The 13,626-nt window shown below is 46.2% G+C and overlaps 1 pseudogene; it reads right to left on the reverse strand.

The window, feature by feature from the left end:
* Positions 1 to 886: 886 nt before the first annotated feature.
* On the reverse strand, positions 887 to 1,004 carry LOC126420001 (5S ribosomal RNA; annotated as a pseudogene).
* Between the last annotated feature and the right edge of the window lie 12,622 nt (positions 1,005 to 13,626).

Consider the following 13,626-nt stretch of genomic DNA (forward strand, 5'->3'; position numbering starts at 1 on the left):
GTCCTTATTGTGAGTGTTATGGTGGTGAATTTTATCTCTCTTACTGCAAATTACGGTTCAGTTTCGCATGTGACGCAGAGGAACAGTGGAAACACATTGGCTGAAAACACTCAAGATACGTATCTTCTTCTTTTTTCTTTTTAATAAAGATGGGTTTGCAATAAAACTAAACTCTGGCTGAACACGCCTCGGAATACCGACCGACCGCCGTGTCATCCATAACCTACAGGCATCAGTGGATGTGGATATGGAGGGGCATGTAGTCAGCACAGCACACTCCCGGCAGTTGCCACTTCTCAGGCAAGTAGCTCTTCAGTTGCCTCACAAGGGCTGAGTGCACCCCGATTGCCAACAGTGCTAGGCAGGCCCAGACCGTCACCCATCCAAGTGCTAGCCCAGCCCGACAGTGCTCAACTTCGATGATCTGAAGGAGTCCGGAGTTACCACTGTGGCAAGGCGTTGGCTCGTTTACGATGGGCCGTTAAAAAGATCTAATTATCCTCACTGCCTTTTTGTGTAGCAATAACATGTTCGTGCAACTGCAAAGTGCCCCAATGTCTTAGCTCATAGTTGACATTCCAGTAATATAATACGTAATAATGTAAGGAGTACTGTACTCTTCAGTTATTAGCGAGCAAGTTGGCGCAGTGGGGAGGCACTGGGCTCCTATTTTAGGGATGACTAAAACTAAACTAAACTCCGCCCGAACTGGCCATGATGGTCCTACGGTACCGACCGGCCGCCGTGTCATCCTCAACCCACAGGCGTCACTGGATGCGGATATGGAGGGGCATCTGGTCAGCGCACTGCTCTCTCGGCCGTTTTGTCAGTTTACTCAATCAAGTAGCTCCTCAGTTTGCCTCACAAGGGCTCAGTGCACCACGCTTGCCAACAGCGCTCGGCAGATCGGATGGTCACCCATCCCAGTGCTAGCCCAGCCCGACAGCGATTAACTTCGGTGATCTGACGGGAACCGGTGTTACCACTGTGGCAAGGTTGTTGGCTGTATTTTACGGATGACAGCAGGCCAAAAATCCACGTTTATATTTTCCCTAAGCCGCTTAAGGCATTTTCTGTATGGCTCTTCTACTGAATGAGCATGGCTGGTTTATCTGAGCTTGTACTCCGGCTCAAATGGCTTCGTCGTCGACGGGGAGGTGAAGCCTAACTTTCGTCCTTTCCTACTGTTATAAAAGATTTTAGTTTTCTGAGGAGACTGAGAAATCATGAAAGCTTGACAAACACATGAATGGTGTGCACTTCCCAAATTAATTTCCTGACGATGACGAAGACCGTAAGTTTACAGTTCGTGAGTCATCCAGAGCCCCAGTGTCACAAAGTTTACATGTCGCCTTCTGTGCTTTATGTTTTCGTTTATTGTCTTACCAAACCGGCCTCCAAACCGACGTTAGTCGACTTGAAGGTATGCCGGATCTAATCTTGGAATTGGAAAATTTTCGCTTCCAGTATTTGGCCGAAAAGGAGAGGAGAGGTAGTGATTTTAAAGGGCCCCACACGTGATATCTAAATTTTTGATTCGGACAACGTTCCCAGCGCAGGACGCTGTCCCAGAAACAAATTAAAACAGTTCCAATACCCCATTTCCGACCAATGATTTTTGGGAGTTTCCCTTGGCTGTCAGGTTCGTATCGGAACTAGTAAGCCCTTCCCATTTATTCCAAATTGCGAACCCTCTCTGCCTTACCATCAGCTCTTTTGGTAATTGGCTGAATAGAACTACTATTCTGTAATGAACTGAGTCTCAAACAGTCCGCTCCACTCCTTAGAGTAGTGAAGAAAAAGATACAAGAGAAAAAAATGTACACACACTCGCCAAGTCATCCACACAACACAGAAATACAATTGACACTAACAAGTTGGAGCAAGGCAACAGCAAATCACTTCCACTAGGGCTTACCTAGAGCGGATGCATGATTCCAGCGTCTGCACCCCAGAGCTCGTTTCCTGTGTACGCAACATTTATTAATTTACTATTCACGTTAAGCGACTTCTTCAGCAAATCACCTAGGATATGTGCTGGTTATACATCTACATCGAACACCGTAAGCCATGGGGGGGCGTACTTCTGGTACCACTACTTGATCCCCCGTACCCTGTTACACTCGCGGGTGGCGCATGGGAAGAATTATTGTCGCCAAGCCTCAGTATTAGCTCTGATTTCTTGTACTTTCTAGTTGTGGTCATTTTACGAGATGTATGTGGGAGGAGGTGTATGTTGTCTGACTCTACCCGGAAAGTATTCTCTCGAAATTTCAATATTAAACCCCACCGCGATGCACAACGCCTCTCTTGTAATGTCTGCCCCTGGCGTTTGTCAAGCATCTCTGTAGCGCTCTCGCGCCGACTAAACTATCTCGTGACGAAACGCACCACTCTCCTATTTGTCCTACCCGGTAAGGATCTCGTATCGATGAACATTACTCAAGAATCAATTGAGCAAGCGCCTTATAAGCTACTCCTTCGTGGATGAGCTACATTTCCTTAAGATTCTTCCAATGAACCTATTTTTCCTACTATATGCTTCATGTGGTCATTCCATTTAAGGTCGCTCTGGAGAGTTACTCCTAGATATTTTACGGTAGACACTGTTTCTTTTCCTACACATGCCTAATATGTTACATTTATTCACGTTCAGGGTCAACTGTCAGAGCATGCACCATTCATCAGCCCTCTGCCGGTCATTGCGCAATTGGAGACTTCTGGCGTTCCTAATTTGTTACAGACAACAGAAATATCTGCGAACAGACTGAAAGAGCTTCCGACGCTTTCAATTAAATGACTTACATACATAGTAAACAGCAAAGGTCCTATTGGAGTGCTCAGTAAATCAAGGTAAATCTGTCGCTTTTTCCGTTAAGGGAGGGTTGTTGAATTCTATCTGTAAGGATGTCTTGAATCCATTCGCAAATTTGGTCCGATACTTGGTAAGCTCGTATTTGTTCACTAATCGACGGTGCGGGGCAATGACTTTCTGAAAGTCAACGAACACGGCATCAACCTGAGGGTCGTCGTCTACAGCGCTATTGATCTCATGGAGGAACAGAGTGAGCTGAGTTTCGCATATCTCTGTTTGCAGATCTACCTGAATGTCACTCTTTCCACTAGAGAACAATGTTATATCATCTGCAATGTACGGGATGTGTCCAGTGTAGCTTAAGGCATAAAAAAACAGGCGCTAGAATAGATCATGGAGGCACATCCTGTGTCAACTCAAGTTTGTATGAGACTGTGGAGGTACAGGGAAGTGGTAGGGTTCGGTTGAGCTGTTAGAGAGCATAAAAATTTAACATTTTATTTAATACCATTTTTAGTTTACAGCAAACCTTAAATCACTCTCCAGGATGGAAAATAAAAATAAATATTTAGTGACATAGCGAGGCTTACTCAGTCAAAGCAGAATGCAAAAGTGATTACAATTATAATTAAAAATCTAAGATGATATGATGAGGTCCCATACTCCGAAGAGCGTAGGAAGACGACTCGGGAGACCCGCCCCGCCGACTAGGCAAGGTCCTAGCGGAGGTGGTTTGCCGCCATTGCCTTCCTCCGACCGTAACGGGGATGAATGGTGTTGATGAAGACGGCACAACACCCACTCATTTCGACACCACGGGAATCGAACCCGGCATCCCTTGCTCGGAAAGCGAGAACGCTAACGCAAGACCACGAGCTGCTATGATGATATAATAAGCCCCAAAAGATGAAAGGGATAGTAACCACAATACTAAAAATGAGACTATTAATTCATCGCTGGCAAGGCCTTGGAATAAAAACAATTCAAAGAGACTATATAAGATTCATAAGAAGCTCAAAGCTAATGGAACCAGAAGGCTAAATAATAATCACACTCTACAAGAGTCACAAAATACACATGTAAGTTACTCTAGGTAATCGTGCCCATAGGCCATTCCAAATTACAGAATGACAAGAAACAGAAGTGTCAGTAAGACTATTTTACCCCTAAACGACTTTATTACACAGATTACATCGATGACTTTATCCGTAAATAGAGATATTAAAAAAAGGTAGGAAGATTTTTCTGTTTAACAAAAGTGACAAAAAGCAGATTTCAGAGTACTTGACGGCTCAACACCAAAGTTTTGTCTCAAGTACAGATAGTGTTGAGAATCAGTGGACAAAGTTCAGACCCATCGTACAATGTGCATTAGATGAGTATGTGCCAAGCAAGATCGTAAGAGATGGAAAAGAGCCACCGTGGTACAACAACCGAGTTAGGAAACTACTGCGAAAGCAAAGAGAGGTTCACTGCAAGTTTAAAAGCAGCCAAAACCTCTCAGACAAACAGAAGCTAAACGATGTCAAAGTTAGCGTAAGGAGGGCTATGCGTGAAGCGTTCAGTGAATTCGAAAGTAAAATTCTATGTACCGATTTGACAGAAAATCCTAGGAAGTTCTGGTCTTAACGTTAAATCAGTAAGTGGGTCGAAACAGTATATCCAGACACTCCGGGATGATGATGGCATTGAAACAGAGGATGACACGCGTAAAGCGGAAATACTAAACACCTTTTTCCAAAGCTGTTTCACAGAGGACGACCGCACTGCAGTTCCTTCTGTAAATCTCGCACAAACGAAAAAATGGCTGACATCGAAATAAGTGCCCAAGGAATAGAAAAGTAACTGGAATCACCCAACAAAGGAAAGTCTACTGGACCTGACGGGATACCAATTCGATTCTACACAGAGTACGCGAAAGAACTTGGCCCCCTTCTAACAGCCGTGTACTGCAAGTCTCTAGAGGAACGGAAAGTTCCAAATGATTGGAGAAGAGCACAGGTAGTCCCAGTCTTCAAGAAGGGTCGTCGAGAAGATGCGCAAAACTATAGGCCTATATCTCTGACAGCGATCTATTGAAGAATCTTAGAACATGTTTTTTGCTCGCGTGTCGTGTCATTTCTGGAAACGCAGAATCTACTCTGTAGGAATCAACATGGATTCCGGAAACAGCGATCGTGTGAGACCCAACTCGCTTTATTTGTTCATGAAACCCAGAAAATATTAGATGCAGGCTCCCAGGTAGATGCAATTTTCCTTGACTTCTGGAAGGCGTTCGATACAGTTCCACACTATCGCCTGATAAACAAAGTAAGAGCCTACGGAATATCAGACCAGCTGTGTGGCTGGATTGAAGAGTTTTCAGCAAACAGAACACAGCATGTTGTTCTCAATGGAGAGACGTCTACAGACGTTAAAGTAACCTCTGGCGTGCCACAGGGGAGTGTTATGGGACCATTGCTTTTCACAATATATATAAATGACCTAGTAGATAGTGTCGGAAGTTCCATGCGGCCTTTCGCGGATGATGCTGTAGTATACAGAGAAGTAGCAGCATTAGAATTGCAGCGAAATGCAGAAAGATCTGCAGCGGATAGGCACTTGGTGCAGGGAATGGCAACTGACTCTTAACACAGACAAATGTAACGTATTGCGAATATATAGAAAGAAGGATCCTTTATTGTATGATTATGTGATAGTGGAACTAACACTGGTAGCAGTTACTTTTGTAAAATATCTGGGAGTATGCGTACGGAACGATTTGAAGTGGAATGATCATATAAAATTAATTGTTGGTAAGGCGGGTACCAGGTTGAGATTCATTGGGAGAGTCCTTAGAAAATGTAATCCATCAACAAAGGAGGTGGCTTACAAAACACTCGTTCGACCTATACTTGAGTATTGCTCATCAGTGTGGGATCCGTACCAGGTCGGGTTGACAGAGCAGATAGAGAAGATCGAAAGAAGAGCAGCGCGTTTCGTCACAGAGTTATTCGGTAAGCGTTACGGAGATGTTTAGCAAACTCAAGCGGCAGACTCTGCAAGAGAGGCGCTCTGCATCGCGGCGTAGCTTGCTCTCCAGGTTTCGAGAGGGTGCGTTTCTGGATGAGGTATCGAATATATTGCTTCCCCCTACTTATACCTCCCAAGGAGATCACGAATGTAAAATTAGATAGATTCGAGCGCGCACGGAGGCTTTCCGGCAGTCGTTCTTCCCGCGAACCATACGCGACTGGAACACGAAAGGGAGGTAATGACAGTGGCACGTAAAGTGCCCTCCGCCACACACCGTTGGGTGGCTTGTGGAGTATAAATGTAGATGTAGATGTAGATTTCCGGATTGGTCGCCTTAAACGAAACATCATTCTCCTGTTTTAGAAGAGCAATGCTGATTGGCAGACGATATTCCTGACGCCTTGAGCTGAAGGAGTAATGGAAGAGACCGAAAGATATACCACTTCAAGTCTGGTGTGGAGAGGGGCCATTCCATTGACGCTCTTGGAGCGAGAACACGTAACGAGAGCGTGTGCACTCATACGTGTACTCAAAGAGCGAGGAACAAGTCTCTCCTCAGTACTTCACTGGGAGAGCACTTCTGTCGAGAGTGAATCAGAGTGCGACTCTATATTGAGTCCTTGCGGTTAAGTGTTGTTCACTGTATTGGCCGACACACTTATTGTGCGGTGTGAATGGACAGAGTTATAGATAATTGCCTGCGAGCGAATTTTTGAGTGGCATCGCAGTGGACTGGTTATCTGACCGGTGTACCACGCCAATAGTTAGACTAGGGGCGAATAGGTGTCCTTGACTTCATCAAGGCGTAGGGAGAGTTTGATTGGCGAAGGTCAATCCAGATAGAACGAGAGTTATCTTATTTGGCAGCAGCGAGCGGCGCAGACAGCAGTCATCGCAGCTTACGGTATTGTGCGCTACAGCTCCTGCGAGCCCATATTTCCTCCACAACAGTACACTTCACTGCATTTCACACGCGACAGCCTCGACCGTGCCTAGCAACATTCTAACGGATAATTATTCAAGTTGAGCGGGCGCGGCTCTCAGCCATTCTGCTAAGTCAATAACAATCTTAAACTTTGTATAGAAATTTCATTAGCGAATCCTATCCTTAAGAGGTAATTTCACATTCCGAAAAGAACCCGGAAATAACTTGTTCAGTTCATAACTAGAAGTGCCATTGTCATTTCTCAGAATTTTTGCAAAAAAAAAAAATAATAATTTTCGTTAGTTTCATGTTTTTCCAACACTAACTAGCACTACTCCAGTACCCAAGTATCAAAGTAGTTACGTAAGAAATTTTGTGAATTTTTGTGTCATTTCTTTACAGCGGACGACTCCAGAAGATATTTATTGCTGAAAGTTTTTCAGGCATTTCTCTTTAGAACGTTAGGAGCGTCTGTCTGACTTCTGTAGTAGTGTGGGGGTGGAAATTGCATCTTTCAGGAGCCACATGGTAAAGGGTACATCTCAGATTAATCCGTTGCGCAGAATGACAGAAAAGCACCCACACGTTCACCACAGAACCTAGTACAGTGCAATATCGGTAGTGAAGTGGGTACACTTAAAAGCACGCCGGAGCCAAGGGAGTGCTGTACATAAAACACACACCTAAATAGCTCAAAACACTGTCCCAGTTGGTGCTCTGCAGCAACATCAAGGAACAGACTGTTATACACAGAAACATCACCGAACGTCGCGTACTCCTAGCCTTTGCACAGCACACTCGTGTTATCGGCCGCCGTTCTGCCGACGGTTGTACTGGTGCCTCTGTAAGTCCGTCCTGTTCGGTTGCTGTCTTCCAGTCACAGCGGGCCTTCCTCGGAGAAGGGTACTGGCGCTGCACTGCTGCTATCGGAGAGAGAAATGCGTCAGCCTTGGCGCCACCGTGTAACTTCGGGGCATTGTACGAGGTGCGTTCAGTAAGTAATGCAACATATTTTTTTCTGAAAGCAAGTTGGTTGGCTTTGTTCAGGATTCCAGTACACCGTATTACACTGGGGTGACAAATGTCGTGGGATACCTCCTAAAACCGTGTCGGGCCTCCTTTTGCACGGCGTTGTGCGACAGCTCGACGTGGCGTGGACTCAACAAGACGTTGGAAGCCACTGCAAAAATACTGAGTCATGTCGCCTCAGTAGCCGTCCATAAGTGTGATGTGTTGCAGATGTAGGATGTTGTGCACGAGCTGACCTCTCGATTGTGCTCCATAAATGTTCGGTGGGATCACGTCAGGCAATCTGGTTCCATCTTCGGTTGGGAACAAATAGTCTCCAAGTAGCCAAAAACAACAATTTCGAGCCAATGGTCGGTTCAGTTGGACCAGAGGATGCAGTCCATTCTATGTAAACACAGCCGTCACCATTATGGAGCCACCACCAGCTTGCACAGTGTTTTGTCGACAACCTGGTCCATGACGTCGTGGGGTCTGCTCCACACTCGACCCGTACCATCAGCTCTTACCAAATGAAATCGGGACCCATCTGACCAGGCGGCCGTTTTCCAGTCGTCTATAGTCCACCCTATGTGCAGGCGATGTAGTGTTGTTAGCAAAGGCCCTCGCGTCGATCGTCTACTGCCATAGCCCATTAACGACAAATTTCGCGGTACTGTCCCAACGGATACTTCGTCATACGTCCCACATCGATTTCTGCGGTTATTTCACGCTGTGTTGCTTGTCTTTCAACACTGACAACTATTCGCAAGTCTGTGATAAGAGGATTTGGTATTCTCGGCACACTCTTGACACTATGGATTTCGGAATATTGAATTCCCTAACGATTTCCGGAATGGAATGCCCCGTCTAGCTCCAAGTACTATCCCGTGTTCAGAGTCTGCTAATGCCCATCGCGCACCCACAATCACGTAGGAAACCTTTCCAGATGAACCACCTGAGTACTCATGGCAGCCTCACCAGTGCACTGCCCTTTTATACGTTGTATACGTAATACTTCCGTCATCCGTATACGTTCAATAATGTACCCCAAGGCTTTTGCCACCTCAATATATTCCCCGCTCTTTTGGCTACAAAACCGACTTTTCGACATAATATCCGTTGAATGTGATGTCCTTACGCCACCTTACTACGACGGCCTGTATACCCGCATGTTATCACCCTATTGGTCGACGTTGGAGCCAACGTCTTGCTGTATATAGGGCCAAACAGGTGGAAGTCGAAAGGTGCGATATCGGGGCTGTAGGCGAGGAACATACATTTTTGAATATCCCAACTGATGGACGAGTGTGTCAGCAGTACAAGCAGAGACGCCCAGTTGTGCAGCGAGGTGTCTGCTTGTGATCCCTTGACCACCTCGAATGAGAGTGTCCGCACGTTCCAACACTACAGGAGTCACGGCTGTGCACAGCGGCCGGCATGCAGGAGATGGGACAGGTTTGCGCGACCTCGTTGCCATGATGACTGACACCTCGCCCAACGGCTCACCGCGCTTTTGTACACTGTCGTGCCTCTGTAGACATTCTGCAAGCGCCTATGCGATGTCCTGGTTTGCTGCAAAAAGAAACTCAGTGACAGCTCTCTGCTTCGGATGCACCTCCGTCACGGACACCATTTTGAAGGCTACGTATAGTGCCAGCACCTAATGGAACTTCATCAAGCGGTGGGGACTGAAGAAGGGATACGAGGTGTGACTATAAAGTAATGAGACTGATGTGAAAAAAAATGTTGCTTACCGTTTTAGTGAGGTTTAGTGTTGTCTCCTTCGAAGAAGTTCACTTCTGATTGCACACACTTTTTCCAGCGCTTCTGCCATTGAAGGTAACATTCTTGGAACTCATCTTCTGTAATATCCTCCAAGACCCTCGTCACAGTTTTTTGTACATATTGTGTTGTTTGAAAACGGTGCCCCTTGACCGCCGTTTTGACTCTTGGAAATAGAAAAAAGTCGCACGGAGCGATATCTGGTGAATAAGGTGGCTGTGGTAGTACTGAAATTTGTTTTGAGGTTAAACATTGCTGTACTGACAGAGCTGTATGGGATGGCGCATTATCGTGATGCAGAATCCAATTATCAGCAATGTTGGCACGGACATGAAGAACTCTTTCTAAAATTTCTTTGTAGTAATATTGGTTAACTGTTTGTCCCTGAGGCACCCACTCTTTATGAACAATTCCCTTGGAATCAAAGAAGCACACAAGCATGCATTTCACTTTTGACTTTGACATGCGAGCTTTTTTTGGTCTGGGTGATCCCTTTGAGCACCATTGCGAACTTTGGCGTTTTGTCTCTGGATCGTACTGAAAAAAACGACTTTCATCACCAGTGATAACACGGCTCAACAGTTCTGGATTGATTTCCATTTTGTCTACCAGATCGGCTGCCACATTTTTCCGTCTTTCTCACTGTTGTGGTTTGACATTTTTGGGGACCATTTTTGCACAAATCTTTCTCATACCAAGATCTTCAGTTATTATTAGACGAACCGTCTCTCGATTGAAGTTCAGTTCTTCTGCAATCATTTTTACGGATAATCTTCGATCAGATCGTGTGAGTTCACGCACCCTGGCCAAGTTGACATCTGTCCGTGAGGTTGATGGTCGTCCACTGCGGTCTTCATCTTCAACATTCGTTCTGCCTTCACTAAACATTTTATGCCAACAAAAAACTTGAGCTCTTCACATAACCTGCTCTCCTTCTGAAGCTTACCGTAAGTTGTCGTCGCGTTTTCACCCAATTTAACGCAAAAATAAATGGCATACCATTGCGCAATATTATGCGGTTCCATTTCCGTGAAGAGAGACACAAACACGTGTTAACTTATTACAGCGCAACTCACGACTGAGCCGGCCGGGATGGCCGAGCGGTTCTAGGCGCTACAGTTTGGAACCGCGCGACTGCTTCGGTCGCAGGTTCGAATCCTGCCTCGGGCATGGATGTGTGTGATGTCCTTAGGTTAGTTAGGTTTAAGTAGTTCTAAGTTCTAGGCGACTGATGACCTCAGCTGTTAAGTCCCACAGTGCTCAGAGCCATTTGAACTCACGACTGAGCAGTTGCATCGATGTGCCACTTGGACTAGAAGCAGCTTATAGACCAGGGTCAAAGATATTGTGCCTACGCAAGCCTGCAGGGTTGCCACATCTTGCAAAGAAAATCAGTCTCATTACTTTATTGTCGCACATCGTATTCCACTATGTTCTGCAACAAGTTCCGTATTTTTTTATCTGAAATTGGCCGAGAAAAAATGTGTTGCATTACTTTGTGACTGGAACACAGCAACCGAACAGGACGGACTTACAGAGGCACCAGTGAAACCGTCGGCAGAATGGCGGCCGGCAACACGAGTGTGCTGTCCGAAGGCTAGGGGTACGCGACGTTCGGTGATTTTTCTGTGTATAACAATCTGTTCCTTGATGTTGTTGGAGAGCACGAACTGAGACAGTCTTTTGAGCTATTTAGGTGTGTGTTTTATATACAGCACTCCCTTGGCTCCAGTGTGCTGTTAAGTGTACCCACTGTACTGCCGATATTGTACTGTACTGGGTGTGTTCAATAAGTAATGCGACACTTTTTTTCCCTCGGTCAATTTCAGTTGAAAAAAATGTGGAATTTGTTGTAGAACATTGTGGAATATTTCCGCTTCAGCCTCTATAGTTTCATGAAGGAGGCGGTGCTGTACACAGCCTTCAAAATGGTGGCTGTAACGGGGGTACTTTCCAACCAGGGAGATGTCCTTGAGTTTCTTTTGGCGGGAAACCAGAGCGTCGCAGATATTCGTAGATGCTTGCAGAATGTCTACGGAGACCTGGCATGGTGGATCGCCGGGTGAGGCGCCTGTCATCATCCCAACAAGGTCGCGCAAACTTGTCCGATCTCACGCGTACCAGCTGGCCGCATGCAGCTGTTACTCCTGCAGCATTATTATGTGTGGCCACTCTCATTCGATGAAATGATAATTAAATCAAGACCCTAACCTGTCGACAGGCGTTGATATACATCAACAAGGACAGTTGAAAATTTGTGCCCCTACCGGGACTCGAACCCGGGATCTCCTGCTTATATGACAGACGCTCTATCCATCTGAGCCACCGATGGCACAGAGGATAGTGCGACTGCGGTGATATATCCCTTGCACGCTCCCCGTGAAACCCATATTCCCAACTTAATATCCACACACTACATTCGTAGTGCCCCTGCCCATTATACTCATTACACGCAGCAGGTAATCTTACCGAGTCCCGTAAGAGATCGGGCAATGCGTGTGCAACCAGCTCAGAAGAAGAAGGTCAATGGCCGGTTAGCCGTAACTATATGAAGATGGTGTCTGTTCTTTCGGCTCAGATGGATAGAGCGTCTGCCATGTAAGCACGAGATCCCGGGTTCGAGTCCCGATCGGGGCAAACATTTTCAACTGTCCCTGTTGACAGCTGTCGACAGCTTAGGGTCTTGATTTAATTATCATTTCATTCTAAGAGAGCTGCATGGTCACCGATGGTATCTGTTCTTTCGCACATGTCCTAAAAAACAGATACCATCTTCATCCCGTGGTGATAGATGGGTTACAGCCAAACACCTCGCTGCATAACTGAACGTCTCTGTTGGTAGAGCTGACACACTCGCCCACCGGTTGGTTTACTCGAAGGTGTTTGACCACTGGGTTCCGCGCCGCCTAACAGAACACCATAAACAGCAACTGACGACCACCTGCGCGGAATTGCTTGCACCTTACGAAGTGGTCGAACAATTCTTTGTCGAACATCGTCACAGACGATGGAACATTGGATCGTCACTTCTAGCCGGAAACAAAACGTCAATCCGTGGAGTGACGCCACACATTTCTCGTCCGAAGAAAAAGTTCAATGCCGCCCTCAGCCGGTAAAATAACGAGACGAACTTCTGGCATCTGAAAAGATTATTCTGTTTGATGTCCTCCCTCATGGTGCAAAGATCAACTCGGAACTGTATAGTAGCATCCTCAGTAAATCGAAGAAATAACTTCAGCGTTTTCGCCGTCACAAAAATGCAAACGAAGTCGTCGTTCTGCATGACAACACAAGGCTCCACAGAAGTCTGTGCACCCGAAAGGAGCTCACCAAACATCACTGGGCTGTTCTTCCTGCTCCACCCTACAGCCCAGATCTCGCACCTGTCTACTTCAACCTGTTTGGTCCAATGAATGATGCACTCGGCGGAAAATAGTGCGTAGAAGCTGGGGAGATTACTGATGCAGAAAAACGCTGGCTCCGGCGTTGACTAGTGGAGTGCTAAAATGAAATGAGCACGTGGCATTGTTGGCCGGAAGGCCCCATCCGTGGAAGTTCGGCCGCCTTGTGCGAGCCTATTTCAGTCGACGCCACACTGGGCGAATTTCGCGCCGGGGATGAGGATGAAATGATGACGAGGACAACACAACACCCCGTCCAAGAGCGGAGAAGTCTCGAACCCGGTCGAGAATCGAACCTGGGCCTGCTGCGTGGGAGGCAAGCTCGTAACCAATCAGCTAAGCAGGCGGACAGCGGAGTGGTACTATGCGGGCATATAGGTCCCCCAGTAAGGTGGCGTAATGCCGTCTTATTGAGCAGAGATAATGTTGAAAAATAGCGTTCTGTAGTCAGAGGAGTGGGGAGTAATATGCCGTATAGGAATCCTAAATAAAACCAGCCTGCTTTAAAAAAAAAAAGAACCGCATTGCTTATTGAACGCCCCTCGCATTTGCAAGAAAGAAATTTTGGAAATTTGTGGTAAGATCTTATGGAACCAAACTGCTGAAGTCTTCGGTCTCTAAGCTTACACACTATTTAAACTAACGTATGCTAAGGAAAACACACACACAGCCATGTCCGA

The sequence above is a fragment of the Schistocerca serialis genome, chromosome 9 (genome assembly GCF_023864345.2).
Source record: "Schistocerca serialis cubense isolate TAMUIC-IGC-003099 chromosome 9, iqSchSeri2.2, whole genome shotgun sequence".
NCBI lineage: Eukaryota > Metazoa > Arthropoda > Insecta > Orthoptera > Acrididae > Schistocerca > Schistocerca serialis.